The sequence below is a fragment of the Myxine glutinosa genome, chromosome 7 (genome assembly GCF_964187855.1).
Source record: "Myxine glutinosa chromosome 7, kmMyxGlut1.1, whole genome shotgun sequence".
Classification (NCBI taxonomy): Eukaryota; Metazoa; Chordata; class Myxini; order Myxiniformes; family Myxinidae; genus Myxine; species Myxine glutinosa.
In genome coordinates, this window is record NC_136267.1 from 8,240,274 (window position 1) to 8,260,636 (window position 20,363).

The window sequence follows — 20,363 nt, forward strand, 5'->3', positions numbered from 1 at the left end:
TTGGACCAAACCATTTCATGTAAATAGAGGGGGGGGGGGATATAATTTTAGATATATATATAGTACGGGCATGCCCTAGTCTATCTATAATTCCAGTAATCTCTGTTTGTACGTTTGTCTGTGACCGCTGTTTCTCGACAACTACCGGTCCGATATACTTGAAACTTGCCAGGTATATTGCTGGGGACCCGAGGATGTGCCTTTTCAAGGTTTTAAATTAATCGGAGAAGTACTTACCGAGCTATGTCCAAAAAACGCTTCAACCAATCAGAGAGCAGCGAGCTATCACGTGTGCCGAACGTGGCGATCAGACTCTGCCTCGGACGGCACATTTGACAGCGTATTCATTTATTTCACGTTGGAAAACTATGTTGCCGTTAAACTATGTTTTAAAACGAATTCAAACTGCGATTAAATTAAAACGATTCATCGTAACTGCGATTTGCGAACTTCCGGACAGTGAAGACTTCACTTCCGGCAGCCAATCACAGAACGCTTTGTTGCGTAGGCGTGGCCGATGTGAGACGAGCGGGGCTGAGCGCGTTACGAGCTGACCGCCATTACGGTACGTAATTCGATTTCTTATGCGCATTATTTCTCCCAATTCAGTCAGAGCGAAGGGCGGAAGCGAAGAGCGTTGTTTTTTTTGTTTACGGGCGTACGGGCGGGGTAGAGCGTACGGGTAGCGTTTTTTTTTTTTTTTGGCAAGGAACGGGCACCCACGTACGGGCAATGCCCTAGTTAAATACAATTGTGTGTCGTGTTACTTCGTTGTGTGTGTTTCGTGAATAAAACCATGTGGCTCCGTGCAGGTAAGCACCCTGTTGCCTTTTCTCCCACACGCGCCAAAAAGTACCACCAATTTTGGGCTTCCTCACCTCGGAGTAAAGACCGACCGGCTATCCATCGAAGGCTGATTTTCATCGGCCACGGACTTGACAATACAATAAAGGGAGTGGGAGACAATAGGAGGAGAGAGAGAGAGAGAGAGAGAGAGACACATACAGGCACAACGACCGTAGAGAATGGGGACATCGGTAGTTCTGTGGAAGGGAGAGGGCTGGGGGATGAAGGGGGGGAGGGGTGTGAGGGGTTCATGGTATAAAACTAGAACGGCACTCAGTAAAGAGCATACCTCTGCCTGGTTGGCCATATCACTCAATGGTGAAGATTCACTTGTAAAATTCTACTGGCTGGATCCAGATTCGGATCTTCACCAAAATTGAATTGATTCTGTTATGAATTTTGGGGTAGAGTGATATATAGATCAGGTAGATCTGTGTAGGTATCATGCTCCGACTGTCGTGAAGAAGAAGAACCATTTCGATGTACATAAGTAGAGGACCTGTTTAGCCCGGATGTCGGATTAAGGTTGTATATTTGTGGTCATACAAGGATGGGCTGTGTTAACTAGAGTAGGGATTATGTTAATTCCCCTGTTTGTGAGACCTTGTGATCTATCCTTTGTCCCTTATGGCACTACACCAATAGACACTAGGCAGGCCCATTAGCAACACACACATACTAATTAAATTCCTCCCCACAATAAAACTCACCGGAAGTGCAGGCAGGAAGCACCACGCATTGCGCCAACATGGCGATAAAACATCGCACAGGCAGGCCGAAAGCCACAACCAGAAGGACTCGCTATTGGGCAGGAGTCGACCAATGAAAGGCCAGAGTAAGGAAGAACTTGTGATTGGCCAAGGGCGGAGAAGGAAGCGACGGACTGATTGGCCACCGACCGATGGCATGAGGAGGAGAGTGTGAAGCACTCGGCAAATGGTCAAGGACTGACGTGTGAAGAACATTCTCGAGGTTGAGAGGCGACGGACTGATTGGAAGGGAGGACTGATGATGTCAAGAGACAGGACGTAAAAACCACGGCTGGCCGGCATTTTGCCCCCTTTCGTTTTTGGATCCCTTGGTGCCTGGACCTCGTTTGCTACTGCCCTCACGATTCCTCTACTCCGACCTCTTGCCCTCAAGCCTTCCTTCACCCTCAAGCCTCTCTCCCTTCTGATACGGACATTGGGTGCATTGCAGTTCCGTGCCGAATTCGTGAGGACATTGCATGGCAGAGCAAGCGGGCTGCATGCTCGTTCGCTTTGCGCGGGAGGCCTTCATCGGGGCCGAGCGAACAAGGGCGAGTCGAGGCCTTCTTGGCGCCAAGGCGTTTTGGCGCGAACGGAGCCGCGTCCGGACTGCGCACAAAGGACCGGACCAGCCGACGGACCCCGAGTGGTTGAGATAAGCGCCCCCCCCCCCCCCCCCCCCACACACACACAGCGTTTTATTTTCATTTAAATTATCCCTTCGTCCGTGTCCAAGTCTGGTGTGTGGTATCCCAAACTAGGTTCTAGGTTCATCATCGCGTTTTCCTTGTTCTCGGGTTCCATAAAATAAAGCTGTTTATTTTTGTACATAAAAGCGGTTTTCGTTTAAGTTACTTTTGTAGGGTTGAAGACTGCTCGGAGATCACGTCAGATAAAACTTTCCAGCTTCTTCTTCTTCTTTCTTCCGACCGCGCTTGTATAGTGAGTCCTCATTTGATCGTCACCTCGGAGTTAAAGTTCGCTTTGGCTATCCCTGATTTCCCTGGTATTAACCAAGGGGGAGTCACGCGACAATTCTTTCTTGTCACACACACGCAACCTGTCCAACAAGTTTCGTCCAAATCCATCCATAACCCTTTGAGATATCCTTCTGTGTATCGTTTTTGGCCCTATATCCCAATGGTGAAGAATCACTTACAAATTTAAATTCATATTCAGATATTCACCAAAATCTATTTGAGTTGTCCTTGTTACACACGCGCAACCTGTCCAACACGTTTCGTCCAAATCCGTCCACAACTTTTTGAGATATCCTGCTCTGTGACGTTTTGAGCCCATTCTCCCAATGGTGAAGAATCACTTAAAAAATTATATTAGCCGGATCCGAATCCGGATCTTCACCAAAATATAACCATTTCGTCCTTGTCACATGCGCTACAGCTCTGCCAAATTTTGTCCTAATCCGTCCACAACCTTTTGAGATATTTTGTTCACAATCGGACAGACAAACGGACAAACAGACAGACAGGGGAGAAAACATAACGTCCATCCACCTTTGGTGGTGGAGGTAACAAATGAACACGACAAGGAATTTCAGGAATTAAGTCAGGGTTTGAAAGAGGCGGATTGTGGTGTTTTAACGGGGGTAGAAAAGATCAAAGTTTTGGCTGGGGGAAGATAAGAGATGGTGGCGAACAGCTGTTTTGAAGACCTGGATGGAGGAGAGGGATTGAAGAGAGTGTGGGAGTTTGTTCGAGAAGTGGGGAAAAAGAGGAATGAAAGAGTGAAGGTGAATAGAGAGTCTTGATTTTGGCATTCATCAGAAGAGGGTTGCTGGCAGATCTAGTGCGTCCTGCAGGAATATTTGGGGGACAGAGCACAGAGAGAGCTGGGGGAGCAAGGCCGGAGAGGAGTCGGTAGAAGACAGAAAGACCACCAACCTGCCTGCGGTGAGTGAGTGAAAGGCCCTCGGAGTTAACTTCATCACAGGAGATTCTCATGATCCTGAAAGCTTTGGTTTCTACAGCGTGAAGCCGAGCTAGGTGTGAGGCAGGAGCACCAGCCCAGAGGGGGAGAACAGTATTCCATTGAGCTGCGGATAAAAGCCTTGTATAGTCTAGGGCGATTAGTAATTTCGTGTTTTTTGTTTGTTAAAATTGATTTAGCAATGGATTCTGCTTCAGAATATTATAGAGATGTAAAAAAAATAGGGTTCCATTTTTTCTTTTACGTCTAATAGGTAGTAATTCGAAGAAATCCAAGATGGCCGCCATAAAATTTGGAAAATACACTTTTGTGCATATCTTTGTATCTAGATATCATATAAACATGAATAATATGTCCTTTTATATGTTTTCAGACCCAAGGAAGCCATATCTGCCATTGTTTTTACAGAAAAATGCTTAGAAATTAAAATAGTGGGCAATATACCAGCCAAAATGGAGACGGCCGTCGTGAAATCGGATCGTATAATTTCCCAATTAGAATCGATTCAATAAACAATCTTCACTGATAACATTTATTTTGAATACACACACACGCACACGCACACACACACACACACACACACACACACGCACACACATACACACACACCTAAACATAAACGATGAATGAACATAAACGATCACATAAACGAATGCCTCATTCATCCTCATCCATATCTATCACACGCGGTTCATTGATGTTTGCTTTGTTGTTACAACTGTAACCCACACACCCACAAACTTCAGTACAAGGAATATTGTTATTGCGACAGCTACATCTTCCCATACACCCTTTCTTGCACCCACAGTTCACGAGATTCATTATTGCTTCTGGGGCTGGAGGATTCAGGCATCGACTTGGGGCATAAACCCCATCATCCGAAAGTAACTGCCAACCATACTCGACAGGTGATGGAAGGGACGGATGGCTTTCTGCTGCCTTTCTCCATATCATTGCGATATAATGTGCTCGCTGAACGTGTAACTTTAGCGAACCAGTGGTAGGTGGAAGACTCTCTCTCTCAGCAGCACGGTTGGAGAATAAGAACCAGCGAAGCTCGTTTACTTTCGTGTGAACTTTAGACTTGTACAGCAGACAGACGAAGCGTTCCAGCTGGGAACACACTTCTGGTGACGGATCAGTTTGTCCCAAAGACTCCAGAGCCTCCCATATCTTGTTGTCACATGTCATGAAGACCTTAAAGCACCAGTCCTTGCTCCTGCCAGCGAACCTTCCAGACATGTCACTTCCCGTGAATGCGTGGAATCCAAGTATTGCAGACGCACGTTTCTCTCCTAGCATGCCATGAATAGGTTGGACTGCAATGCTCCTCCTCAACTTTCCCTTCCCAGTGAGAAACCTCGTAGCAGGTGGTAGATCGTGAAATCTCTGAATCAGTAGGAGGAAGATATCGGTATCTGGCGAATCAATGATAACTTCTGCATCTTTGTCGACTGTGAGAGCATGCAGAATTAAGAGTGTATCGGCCTCTTCTTGGCTGTGCGTGAGTAGACTGTCTGGAACTTCAGTGTTGCCCGTGGTCTTAGTTCCTGATGTCACCATGAACTTCTTCAACTTGTTTGGATGAGCCTTGCTGTAAGATAGACACTTCACAGCCAAGTACTCTGTAAGCTCTGCCTTGGTCTTCACATTGGAAAGGAAATCTTTGAGTGAAATCTTCTGGATCAATGTACTATCCCTGACGTGATAGTATGTTGATTTCCCCTTTGTCCTCTTTAGGCGCATTTTGTCTTTCAGTGAGTTATCGATGTATCGGTCGAATACCAACCTCACGTCATCATAATGCACGGCAATATTTTCGAGGCGTTCAATGAACGATTGAGCAAAGTCACTGCATGTAATCATTTGTTCTGTTTTGGAGATCCCGTTAACAAGAGCCATGCCATCAATGATTATCACTCTATGGCGAGAAGTAGTCTCGTTTTCATTGATCACTCCTGATCTTGTGGTTGTGTCTGGGTTTTGGCTGATCTGAGAGGGTTCCTGCAAATTTTGGCTTGAGATTTCATAGTCAGTTGATGGGTCATTAGTTTCTTCCCCAGCGTGTGCTGCTGCATCATTCAAAGCGGCAATTCCCGCGTCTTGATGCTCATTGATTTCTGTCGAAATAGGTTCTCCTGGTGGATCATGTACATCCTGCTCTTCAGGCTCAGCCAGATGCTCAAGTTGACGAAGGATTTTTGCCTTGTCGTATGCCAACAAGAGGGATCCATCAGATGCAAATAAAGAACGTGGAACGATGCCAAATTCATAGGTGCCAATACATTCTTTCAGGTCGAGCTCTGGTCGGCTCCGTGAGATAACGATGAACCTCTGCAACAATCCTCGCTCTTCTTTGACTTTGATCAGCTTGTCGCCCGATCTCACTTCTGTTGTGGCATTCGAACTCTTGAATGTTCGAAGTTTTCTTTTCGTCATTTTGTCCCACACAGAAAGTTTTCCCTCAGCTAAACGATCTGTGGCAAATTGCTGGAACATCTGTTGTCCGATCTCGTCGCGCTCTAAGATGTCGCTGGACACTTTTTCATTCATGACTTCTTTGGTGAGCAGGTTGTAGACCTCGTCTACTTCCTCTTCCATAAATGGATCGCCATGTTCACGGAACACCCTAGAAAGCTTGGAGGCATGGCTCATCACCCGGGAAAGCTTTCCCCCCGTGATTTCGTGGTGTTGTTTTCTGCTCTGGTTTTCACCAAGACCATATCCCTCCGCAAACTCGTGCAGTGACTTTGACAGCTCAGGTGCAATGAGGAAGAACTTGTCAAGCGCCTTCTCATTTTGAGTTATCCCTACGATTCCTCCAATCACCTTCAGTGTACGGTTTTCTTGCTCAATGCCATGGTCTGGGGCTATTGATGTGAAGCCTGCCAATCCTTTTGTCACACAGAAGTTCCCTTTCATGAATTCCCTCCACAGTTCTGGGTGCTGCTTTTCAGTCTCCTGCATTGTTGAAATGTAGAGAGGGAGCAACCGAGCATAGTTTAGATGATCGTGAGCGAAGAAGTACTTCGTGAGAGACTCGATGCTCTCCATATGCAGCAGCAGATCACGTTGTCTTGTACTTCTAATGAACAGAAGGATAGTCTCAAACTGTTTCATGTAGTTCAGGATGAAGCGCTGTATCTTGTTTGTGCTGACCTCAAATTGTTCCAGTTTTTTGGTCATATCTCTGGACTCCATCATGGCCAATGTTTTTTTGAGAATGTCGCATAGATTCTTCTCTGGCTCCATGCTCCCGCTGATGTCTCTCTGATATGCCTCTCCCAGACGAACAGATGACTCGTTCAGATAGGCCCTTTCTTCAGGTTCCATTGCCAGGAATCTCTGGAAGTACAGGTTGTACAAAGCGATCAGTGTTACCATGTGTGCCTCCAGAGCTCGATACAAGTGCCTCCCATTTAGTATTTGGCTCACTGTGGTTGGCGAGAAAAGTCCAGCCTCGACCCATGCCTGATCAATTCCACTCCCTTCCACGTATTTTCCTAATGCAGCTAAGGCCCAAAACACAACATGTAGCTCACCAGGTCGGAAGAGGAATTGCTTCCTGATGTCCTCGCGTTCCACCCACAGCTTCATCGCCAGGTCGTATAGCTGCAAATCGAGAGTCATGACTGTGATTGCCTCACTCCCCATAACACGAGTTGTGATGTTGTGAGCTCTCATCAGACCCGTGTACAGTGTATCATAGTCTGTAGGAGGCGACCTTATCAACGGAGGAACGAGAGCAACATTGGTCTTCTCACTGGACGAAGATAGCAAGGAATTGAAGGCTCCCCACGTCCCCGGAGCTGTGAGTTTGACGTCAACTTCTCCTTCTTCCTCGAAGTTCAGGCATCCAATCATCCAGGTCATATCGGTTTTCTTGTTCTTGTCTGTCTCGGGTTTTGATGTGAGCAGCTTGCAGTCGCTCTTTCTCTTCTCGGGTGCTGGCTTCTTGCAGGTCAACGTTTTACAGCCAACTGCATCATGTATCGTTTGAGCTTTTGATGACCGGTCAAGTTCAATTGGTGGTATCATGGGTGATTTCTCCGGTGATACAGGCTGGTAGATCGCAATTGCTGTACCATGAAGGGTATTCATCCCGCAAGGAGTTGACTCTAGAAAATCGATGTTGTCCATGGCAAACCAGACGAACGTGTCCTGAACCAACCATGGTGGTAGACAGATGCCTCCGGTGGACTCCATTTGCTTCAGTACGGAGTTGGCAATGCTGGTCTCAATCTCCATGACCTTTTTGTAGGAGATGGCGAGGTCCAGATGTGCAAGTTTCTCTACAAGCGCCTTGGATCGTGTGTTTTTGTGTATGTCGAGAGCTAAGCCCACACTCAATGGAGTTTCAAATCGTTGTTTGAATGATCCATCCTCGCTTCTTGGTTCGTACGATACCTGTCGGTCAGATTTATAAGCACCGACAAAGTGCTGCGCCAACAATGATGCACTCACACCAATGGAGTCCTCCCTGTTGCTATTTCCTACTTTCCTTGTTCCCATGACTGCATGCTTGCAGAAGATGTTGAGCATCGGGGGTGGCTTGTAATCAGCAAAGGTTCCATTAAATTTCCATGCTGGGGAAGATGCGATGTCTTTCCTCAATATTTTCGCAGCTCGCAAAAGTACTTTAAAATCGTCTTTGATGCTGTCTGCTGTAATTGTGCTTGATATCATGTGGTCTTTGAGCTTTGTGGAAAGAATCTGCTCTGGCTTTGTTTTGTTTGAGGGCCGGCTGAAATGAACATCGGCAATGTTGTCTAGGATCAATTGTTTCAGGTATGGCTTATAACTATGGTTGTCTGAGACCGGAAAGTCGTGCTCCTTAAGTAAATTGACATAGGTTACATGAATTTCATTCATATTCAGCACAGCATTTTCAGTAGTATCATTCAACGCAGTTTCAACAATTTCAATGAGTTCAAGGTCTGATAACACCTGACCAAAGTTAACATTGGTTGTTTCTGTTTGTTTTTCCGTCTTAACTATAGCACGTTTGGCCTTAACTACACATGGTAAATGATATTTCATGTCCTCAGCCATTGCTTGCAATGGGTCAGGCGAACTTATGACACTGTTCAGTCTCACTTTCAGATTGTCATTACTTGTTTCTTGGCCAATGTTTCTGATCTGGAGTCCCATGTTCTTTGTTGACACATTGTGTAGTTCACTTCCTCTGTCTTCCTGGCATATGACACATCTGAGCGCGTCAAATGTCTGTTCTCGGGAACACCTTCTGGATGTTGACGTGCTTTCCCCTAGATCACTAGAACTTGGTCGTCCTCTCTTTTTCAGTCGGATTTCTGCGGCACTGCCTGATGTTGTTGCTTTCTCAAACCTAGCCTTTGCTCGATCAATGTGCATCTTATTGGTAACATCTTTGTAACAAGCTTTATGGTGCGAGATGAGACCTTTTGCGAGCAATTCTTCAGCAGAGGAATATTGCAAACGTCTATTCAATGATGCAAACTTTGTTTCACCATACGTGTACTGTTCCTCAGCACCTGCCATCAGTTTCTCGACAGAGGAGAGTTTTGGTTTCGTTACAAAGGTTGTATAGTCTGTTTGCCCTATGGCCATTTGGCATACAAAACAAAGTCCGAAATCTACTGACTTCTCAATCTTCCTGGGTGGTGAGTCACTCATCTTGAAGGTAGGTGTAATTTTCTAGACACTCTTGAACTGTCGTCGGTCCTGCAAAGATAGATACTACTATTCAGATTCACATTTCGTCAACACAGTCAAAACCAGACCTTAACTAGATGGTGGAAACTTAATTAACCGATTTCATGCCGGCCGACCCCACTTTGGCTGGTATATGTCCACTATTTTATTTTCCTTGCATTTTTCTGTAAAAACAATGGCAGAAATGGCTTCCTTGGGTCTGAAAACATATAAAAGGACATATTATTCATGTTTATATGATATCTAGATACAAAGATATGCACAAAAGTGTATTTTCCAAATTTTATGGCGGCCATCTTGGATTTCTTCGAATTACTACCTATTAGACGTAAAAGAAAAAATGGAACCCTATTTTTTTTACATCTCTATAATATTCTGAAGCAGAATCCATTGCTAAATCAATTTTAACAAACAAAAAACACAAACAATATTGTTATGACATATGGGCCTGCACTAGTATGCGGTGAGGAGCTCAGGTGTGCCAAGGAAGGACTTTGGAATGGCCCAGTGAACCATGGCATCGTATTCATCTTGATTATGTAGGGCCTGTTAATGGCTGCATGATTCTGATCATCATGGACGCACACACCAAATGAATTGATGACTACGTGACACGGGCTACAGCATCAGCCATTGTCATCAAAAAACTCAGACGCAGTTTCGCCACTCATGGTTTTCCCAGGATGATCGTGAGTGATAACGGTTCGTGTTTTTCCAGTTCCGAGTTCGCCGAGTTCACATGTCGGAACGCCATCAAAGTTTCTCAGCCAACATCACCAGGCTTCAAATGGCTTGGCCAAACATTCGGTGGGAATCATCAAATCCGGATTGCAGAAACTCCGGGAGGGAAACTTCGAGACAAAGCTGTCTCATCTCCTGTTCAAAAACAGCATCACACCACAATCAACAACAGGTGCAGCTCCATCTGAGTTGTTGATGAAACGTCACCTGAGATCAAACGTCTATTAGACCGGACGTGTCGTCAAACATCTATTTGAACCAGCTTTATCAAAAGTTGGTGCAGGATAAGTTGTCCAACAGTCGCTGTATCAACTTTGAAGTTCCAGTGTTTGCCCGAAACTTTGGCGCAGGTGCGGCATGGTTACCGGGGGACGTCATAGAGAAGTCAGGTCCACTGCCCTACGTGATTGGCCTGCACGATGGCTGCAAAATTCGTCGAAACCATGACCACGTGACCCACCGTCATCTATCTATAATTCCACTAATCTCTGTGTGTATGTTTGTATGTTTGTATGTTTGTATGTCTGTATGTCTGTGACCGCTGTTTCTCGACAACCACGGGTCCGATATACTTGAAACTTGCCAGGTATATTGCTGGGGACCCGAGGATGTGCCTTTTCAAGGTTTCATATTAATCGGAGAAGTAGTTACCGAGCTATGTCCAAAAAACGATTCAACCAATCAGAGAGCAGCGAGCTATCACGTGTGCCGAACGTGGCGAACAGACTCTGCCTCGGACGGCACATTTGAGAGCGTATTCATTTATTTCACGTTGGAAAACTATGTTGCCGTTAAACTATGTTTTAAAACTAATTAAAACTAATTTGCGATTCATCGTAACTGCGATTTGCGACCTTCCGGACTTCCGGACGCACTTCCCTCAGCCAATCACAGAACGCGTTGTTGCGTAGGCGTGGCCGATGTGAGAGCGAGCCGAGCCGAGCGCGTGCGCCATTACGGTTCGTAATTCGATTTCTTCCGGAGAAAATAATAATTTCTCGATTTCTTATGCGCATTATTTCTCCCAATTCAGTCAGAGCGAAGGGCGGAAGCGAAGAGCGTTGTTTTTTTTGTTTACGGGCGTACGGGCGGGGTAGAGCGTACGGGTAGCGTTTTTTTTTTTTTTTGGCAAGGAACGGGCACCCACGTACGGGCATGCCCTAGTTGTTATAATCGATAGAGCCTGCAGCATTATCACAGCCAGAACAACAGTTCGACCCACAACTACCAGGGATTGTCATTGACTTGGATGCCTCGAAAACTTCTACTAATGCTCCACTCATCATGGAGACCGAAAGAATCACCTCAGACTCTGTATCCACCGTTCCTCCGCGACCGCGACGCTCAATGCGCGAGAGAAAAGCACCTGACCGTTTGAATCTGTGAAGTTGCTTGTTTTTCTCCGTTTTATTTTCCCGTTGACACACACAGGGGCAGAATAATCCCCGTGTCTGCTTCCTGACCAGTGGTGTCTACCTAAGGCCAACTTGTTTTTTGTTTTGCACACATATCGCTACATTTGTTTGGAAATATTGCACTTGGCAATTTTTGCCTTAAAGGGGAGGGAGGATGTCATGTATGGACGTGCAAAATGTTCCTCGTTTTCAAACGGGTCTCTTTCTGTTTCCGGGAGTTACATCAGAGTGTGGATAGTGCCCTGTTTGCCGAGAGTTAATAAATGTACGACAATTGATTATTGTCTGTCGATTGTGTCAAGTAACATGACACGATGTAAATAGGAACACACTATGGTCTGATGCTTCGAAATGGTGACTGCAATGCTATTCCTGCTCCATGTGTGTGTTTGGTTCCGGGTTTTGTGAATTACCATATGCCCTTCCGACTCAAACGGGATCATGTGAGATCTCGCGAGAACACACCACAGCCATGGCCTGACAATAAAGCAGTTATCTTTTGTGGTGTCAGAAGTTAACCAAACTCACTGCTTTCCGACAAATGACCATCCATAAACACGGCTATGGCGTTTCCGAACTTCAAATACCAAGCTATCGATTGGGATGCCGTGGATTTATTTGGAGAATTCATTGGTTTTGAGACAACGTCCTGTTCGTGTTCGCAGGCCCGCTATCTGAGCTAACCACAAAGCAAAAGGCCAGATGGCTGGCAACTTAAATCTGTTCTCATGGACGCAAAGTTTACAAGATGTTCAAATGAAAGGAAACTGAGAAAGATGATCCCGACAGGGTGTTCAGTCATTTTGAAAGGTATGTGGGTCCGAGAAAGCAGATTGTTCGGGCAGCGGAAACAAGGGAGTGTTTGGCATGACTTTTACTTCCTCTAGACAGTCAAGTTCGCTAATCTTTTCGGCGCACTGGTACAACCTGAGAACAGGCCGTGCAGGGGCTGATCCGAGGATCTCACCAAACCCTCCGATCAGTAGTAGCGACGGGCGGTGTGTACAAAGGGCAGGAACTTAGTCAACGCGCGAGCAGATGATTCGCACTTACTGGGAATTCCTCGTTTGTGGGACACTGTCTCAAGCCCAAGTCCCCATCACGGACGGGGCTCAGCAGTTTACGTGAGCCTGACAGTGAAGGGCAGGGTACACGCTGGCCCGTCCAGGGTAGTGCATGCGGCCCTGGACATGGACATTGAAGGGCATCACAGACCTGTTGTTGCTGCATCTCGCACAGCTTGCAGCCGCTTGTCCCTATAAGAAGTTAGTCCGCCGGCCACACCAGGGTCGCGGAACTAGTTAGCATGTCGGAGTCTCACTCGTTATCGGAATCAACCAGACGGAACACTCCACCAACTAAGAACAGCCATGCACCACCACCCACAGAATCGTGAAAGAGCTCTCAGTCTGTCAATCCTTCTCATAGTGAGGAGACGTTTGATAACTTTGTCAAGGAGCTTGGGATTATTCTCATGGAATGCGAGTTTGCTGATCCAAAGGACATCTGAATAGATGCCATCATTTCTGGCATTCATGAACCCAAGGTGCAGGAAAAGTTACCGGATCAAGGTGAAGGAATGACACGAGGAAAGGATCTGGAGATTAGACAACAGTTTGAGTTTTCTCGTAAGCAAATTCACATTGCACGAGATGAAGATAACTAGCCGCTTGGAGTTTCAGCCATTACACCTCAGAGGACACCTCGTCTCAATCCTTGTGCCTTGTCATCGTAGCCGCAGGAATTCAAAGGGAGCATTCTGTAGGTGTGCCAAGGATAAGCGGCATTAGTGGAACCAAGGGTAATGCCCTAAAATGGGCTCCACCTGTTCATATTGCAAACGCCCGAACCACTGGATGTTGGTGTGCCGTAGGCGGCGGCGACTGGGAAAATCACCTAATCGATACTGGAGAAAACAAGGAACAACTATGGGAAAACAATTCAGAAGTTCTTCACATATACAAGGTTGACAACATTGGCACTTTGGCAGGTGACAAATGGTCCCACATGTCGGTGTCAGCGGCATTGCGAACATTACCTTCACTATTGATACAGGTACAAGGTGCAATGTATTCACTCTCAGGGATTTTCAAAGACTACCAATTAACACTGAACTCCACAAGTCTAATGGAACCCTGAGGACCTACTCCAACCATATAATTCATCCGGTTGCTTCCACGGATCTTTCCCTGGAATTCAAGAGGAGGTCCGTAATAGCTTCATGTGAGCTGGTCCACCTGAATCAGGAGAACGTGAAATCTGGGGAGACTGCTGAGAACATTAAACTCGTTGCTTGGCTGAGTTCCCTGGTGGAGCTCCTGTCAGTGGATGGAAAATTGGTTCTCCAGAGCTACGAGACTTTCCTGATATCATTGGTACTTCAAATACCCTACATAGGGTCTACCGAATCAAAATAGACCCGGCAGCCAATGGTGTTGTACATGCTGCATGCTGGCAAACCGCAGTGATGATGCCTAGAATCATCGAGGAACTGAACAGTATGGTCGATAAGGGTTTCATAACTCCACTGGAGGAGCCAACCGAGTGCGTCAGTCAATGGTAGATGCAGTTCACAAAGGTAAGCTGAGAACATGTTTGGATCCTAGAGATCTCAACAAGACCATTAAACGTGAACGCTATCCCATGAAGACTGTGGAAGAGGTGGTCTCAAGATGCCAGAAGCCAAGTTATTCTTGATATTGGATGCAAAGAGTGGATTTTAAAAAGAAAAATCTCTCGAAGTGGCCTGTAGTCCATGAATACAGTCACTTGAATTTGTGCATACCGTTGTTCCACCTCCAAGAGGGATTGCAAAGTGTATGCACAGACAAGCAGTGTTCTGAGCCCTGTGCTTGTTCTGGTCTTCATTGATGATCTCTCCGACTCTCTGGAAAATCCTCTCTATCTCCAAAGCCAGTCGCCGTCTGGGCATCCTCCATTGTGCAAAGTCCTTTCTTGGGACCTCTGAGCTCCTCACCACATACAAAGCTTTCATCCACAGCTCAATGGAATACTGCTCTCACCTCTGGGCTGGTGCTCCTGCCTCACACCTAGCTCGGCTTCACGCTGTAGAAACCAAAGCTTTTAGAATCATTGGAATCTCCCGCGATGAAGCTATCTCTGAGGGCCTTTCTCTCTCTCACCACAGGCAGGTTGGTGGTCTTTTTGTCTTCTACCGACTCCTCTACGGCCTTGCTCCCCCAGCTCTCTCTGTGCTCTGTCCCCCAAATTTTCCTGTAGGATGCACAAAATCTGCCAGCAACCCTCTTCTGGTGAAACTACCAAAATCTCGGCTCTCTGCTCACCTTCACTCCTTCATTTCTCTTTTCTCCCGCCTCTGGAACAAACTCCCTCACTCTCTTCAATCCCATTCCTCCCTCTAGGTCTTCAAAACAGCTGTTCACCACCATCTCCTATCTTCCCCCATCAAAAACCTTGATCTTTTCTACCCCTGTTAAAACACCCCAAATCCACCTCTTTCAATCTCCAACTTCGTTCCTGAAATTCCTTGTAGTGTCAATTTGTTTGATACCGTGTACCCCTTAGATCCTATAGACCCCATTAGACCCTTCAGAACCCTTAGACATCTAAAACCCCAAGACAGTATAAACCACAATTGACCCTTTAGAACCCCAAGACACTTAATTATCCTAAAGACCCTTTAGATCGGTAACTACTTTTGCAGCATACCCTTTAGACTTTTAGATCCCTTTCAGATTTTATACCATTTTAGACCCTTTTGACTTTTTTAAGACCCTTTGGACCACTTATATCCCTTCACCCTTTAGACCAATTTCGACACTTTAGCTCCCTTAAGACCCTTTTAGACCCATTAAGACCTTTTAAGACCATTTAGATACCTTAGCCTCCTCAATACATTTACACCCTTTATACTGCTTAGCCTTAGACCCTTTGATCCATAGACGTTTGTCCAAGGATTCGCCAGGTTGTTGGAGGTGAGTAACGAGGAGGTGGTGGCTGAAAACCTCATTAGTTGGTACAAAGCCTCCGATATCCCAATGGCGTTCTCATCTAATATATAAAGCCCTTTGTAACCCTGACTGACTGATTTTCATGTTCGGTACTTTCCGGGTGTCGCAGAAAGCTGAAGTTTCCATGCCGACGGACATTGGAAAAAAAAAATTACACAACTGTCGGAAAGCGTCCGTAAATGAACATTGACGTAAAAAAAAACTGTAAACGCTGTGTAAAATAAATAAATAAATCTCAAATGATATCAAGCAGCAGGTCCGTGATGTCTGTGTGTTTATAATAATCATAAAGCTTCTATTTATTATGTATCTACATACGAAGCATGGTGTGGTATTGCTTACACTATGTGTCAGAATACTCCACTTGTATGTAATGTAGTCCATGGTACTCTCATGTAATGTAGTCCATGGTACTCTCATGTAATGTAGTCCATGGTACTCTCATGTAATGTAGTCCATGGTACTCTCATGGAATGTAGTCCATGGTACTCTCATGGAATGTAGTCCATGGTACTCTCATGTAATGTAGTCCATGGTACTCTCATGGAATGTAGTCCATGGTACTCTCATGGAATGTAGTCCATGGTACTCTCATGTAATGTAGTCCATGGTACTCTCATGTAATGTAGTCCATGGTACTCTCATGTAATGTAGTCCATGGTACTCTCATGTAATGTAGTCCATGGTACTCTCATGTAATGTAGTCCATGGTACTCTCATGTAATGTAGTCCATGGTACTCTCATGGAATGTAGTCCATGGTACTCTCATGTAATGTAGTCCATGGTACTCTCATGGAATGTAGTCCATGGTACTCTCATGGAATGTAGTCCATGGTACTCTCATGTAATGTAGTCCATGGTACTCTCATGTAATGTAGTCCATGGTACTCTCATGTAATGTAGTCCATGGTACTCTCATGTAATGTAGTCCATGGTACTCTCATGTAATGTAGTCCATGGTACTCTCATGTAATGTAGTCCATGGTACTCTCATGTAATGTAGTCCATGGTACTCTCATGTAATGTAGTCCATGGTACTCTCATGTAATGTAGTCCATGGTACTCTCATGTAATGTAGTCCATGGTACTCTCATGTAATGTAGTCCATGGTACTCTCATGTAATGTAGTCCATGGTACTCTCATGTAATGTAGTCCATGGTACTCTCATGTAATGTAGTCCATGGTACTCTCATGTAATGTAGTCCATGGTACTCTCATGTAATGTAGTCCATGGTACTCTCATGTAATGTAGTCCATGGTACTCTCATGTAATGTAGTCCATGGTACTCTCATGTAATGTAGTCCATGGTACTCTCATGTAATGTAGTCCATGGTACTCTCATGTAATGTAGTCCATGGTACTCTCATGTAATGTAGTCCATGGTACTCTCATGTAATGTAGTCCATGGTACTCTCATGTAATGTAGTCCATGGTACTCTCATGGAATGTAGTCCATGGTACTCTCATGTAATGTAGTCCATGGTACTCTCATGTAATGTAGTCCATTGTACTCTCATGTAATGTAGTCCATGGTACTCTCATGTAATGTAGTCCATGGTACTCTCATGTAATGTAGTCCATGGTACTCTCATGTAATGTAGTCCATGGTACTCTCATGTAATGTAGTCCATGGTACTCTCATGTAATGTAGTCCATGGTACTCTCATGTAATGTAGTCCATGGTACTCTCATGTAATGTAGTCCATGGTACTCTCATGTAATGTAGTCCATGGTACTCTCATGTAATGTAGTCCATGGTACTCTCATGTAATGTAGTCCATGGTACTCTCATGTAATGTAGTCCATGGTACTCTCATGTAATGTAGTCCATGGTACTCTCATGTAATGTAGTCCATGGTACTCTCATGTCTCATGGATCCTTTGGTGAAACAGAATTCGTTAAAAAACATCGACTGTTTGGTTCTTGAGGTCCTGAACCAGTGTGCGCATGCGTATCCCATAGCAACCAAACTTGAGTTGTGGTAACAACAACAACAATGATCTGTGTGGAAATAACAGCAACAACAATGCACTGTGTAGAAATAACAACAAAAAACAACTGTGTGGAAAAAAGAACAACAATCCACAGTGCGGAAATAACAACAACAACAATCCACTGTGTGGAAATATCAACAACAACAATGCACTGTGTATAAATAACAACAAAAAACAACTGTGTGGAAAAAAGAACAACAATCCACAGTGCGGAAATAACAACAACAATAATCCACTGTGTGGAAATATCAACAACAACAATCCACTGTGTGGAAATATCAACAGCAACAATCCACTGTGTGGAAATATCAACAACAAATAACTGTGTGGAAAAAAGAACAACAATCCACAGTGCTGAAATATCAACAACAACAATCCACTGTGCGGAAATAACAACAACAATCCACTGTGTGGAAATATCAACAACAACAATCCACTATGTGGAAATATCAACAACAACAATCCACTATGTGGAAATATCAACAACAAACAACTGTGTGGGAAAAAGAACAACACTCCACAGTTCGGATATAAGAACAAAAAACAACTGTGTGGAAATAACAACAACAACAATCCACTGTGTGGAAATATCAACAACAACAATCCACCGTGTGGAAATATGAACAACAACAATGCACCGTGTGGAAATAACAGCAACAACAATGCACTGTGTATAAATAACAGCAACAACAATCCACAGTGCGGAAATAACAACAACAATCCACTGTGTCAAAATAACAGCAACAACAATATAGTGTGTGGAAATAACAGCAACAACAATATAGTGTGTGGAAATAACAGCAACAACAATATACTGTGTGGAAATAACAGTAACAACAATATACTGTGTGGAAATAACAGCAACAACAATATACTGTGTGGAAATAACAACAAGAACAATGCACAGTGTGGAAATAACAACAAGAACAATGCACCGTGTGGAAATAACAACAACAATCCACCGTGTGGAAATAACAACAAAAAACAACTGTGTGGAAAAAGAACAACAATCCACAGTGCTGAAATAACAACAACAATCCACTGTGTGGAAATATCAACAACAATCCACTATGTGGAAATATCAACAACAACAATCCACTGTGCGGAAATATCAACAACAAACAACTGTGTGGAAAAAAGAACAACAATCCACAGTGCGGAAATAACAACAACAACAGTGCACTGCGTGGAAATATCAACAACAATCCACTGTGTCAAAATAACAGCAACAACAATATAGTGTGTGGAAATAACAGCAACAACAATATACTGTGTGGAAATAACAGTAACAACAATACAGTGTGTGGAAATAACAGCAACAACAATATACTGTGTGGAAATAACAAGAACAATGCACAGTGTGGAAATAACAACAAGAACAATGCACCGTGTGGAAATAATAACAACAACAATCCACCGTGTGGAAATAACAACAAAAAACAACTGTGTGGAAAAAGAACAACAATCCACAGTGCGGAAATAACAACAACAATCCACTGTGTGGAAATATCAACAACAATCCACTATGTGGAAATATCAACAACAACAATCCACTGTGTGGAAATATCAACAACAAACAACTGTGTGGAAAAAAGAACAACAATCCACAGTGCGGAAATAACAACAACAACAGTGCACTGCGTGGAAATATCAACAACAATCCACTGTGTCAAAATAACAGCAACAACAATATAGTGTGTGGAAATAACAGCAACAACAATATACTGTGTGGAAATAACAACAAGAACAATGCACCGTGTGGAAATAACAACAACAATCCACCGTGTGGAAATAACAACAACAACAATGCACTGCGTGGAAATAAGGGCAACAACAATGCACCGTGTGGAAATAACAGCAACAACAATGCACGGTGTGGAAATAACAACAACAATGCACTGTGGGGAAATAACAACAACAATGCACTGTGGGGAAATAACAACAATGTACTGTGTGAAAATAACAGCAACAACAATGCACTGTGTGGAAATAACAGCAACAACAATGCACTGTGTGGAAATAACAGCAACAACAATGCACTCTGTGGAAATAACAGCAACAACACTGCACCATGTGGAAATAACAGCAACAACAATGCACTGTGTGGAAACAACAGCAACAACAATGCACTGTGTGGAAATAACAACAACAATCCACCGTGTGGGAATAACAACAACAACAATGCACTGCGTGGAAATAAGGGCAACAACAATGCACCGTGTGGAAATAACAGCAACAACAATGCACGGTGTGGAAATAACAACAACAATGCACTGTGGGGAAATAACAACAATGTACTGTGTGAAAATAACAGCAACAACAATGCACTGTGTGGAAATAACAGCAACAACAATGCACTGTGTGGAAATAACAGCAACAACAATGCACTGTGTGGAAATAACAGCAACAACAATGCACTGTGTGGAAATAACAGCAACAACAATGCACTCTGTGGAAATAACAGCAACAACACTGCACCATGTGGAAATAACAGCAACAACAATGCACTGTGTGGAAACAACAGCAACAACAATGCACTGTGTGGAAATAACAGCAATAACAATGTACTGTGTGGAAATAACAGCAACAACACTGCACCATCTGGAAATAACAGCAACAACAATGTACTGTGTGGAAATAACAGCAACAACACTGCACCATCTGGAAATAACAGCAACAACAATGTACTGTGTGGAAATAACAGCAACAACAATGCACTGTGTGGAAACAACAGCAACAACAATGCTCTGTGTGGAAATAACAGCAATAACAATGTACTGTGTGGAAATAACAGCAACGACACTGCACCATGTGGAAATAACAGCAACAACAATGCACTGTGTGGAAACAACAGCAACAACAATGCACTGTGTGGAAATAACAGCAACAACAATGTACTGTGTGGAAATAACAGCAACAACAATGTACTGTGTGGAAATAACAACAACAATGCACTGTGGGGAAATAACAACAACAATGTA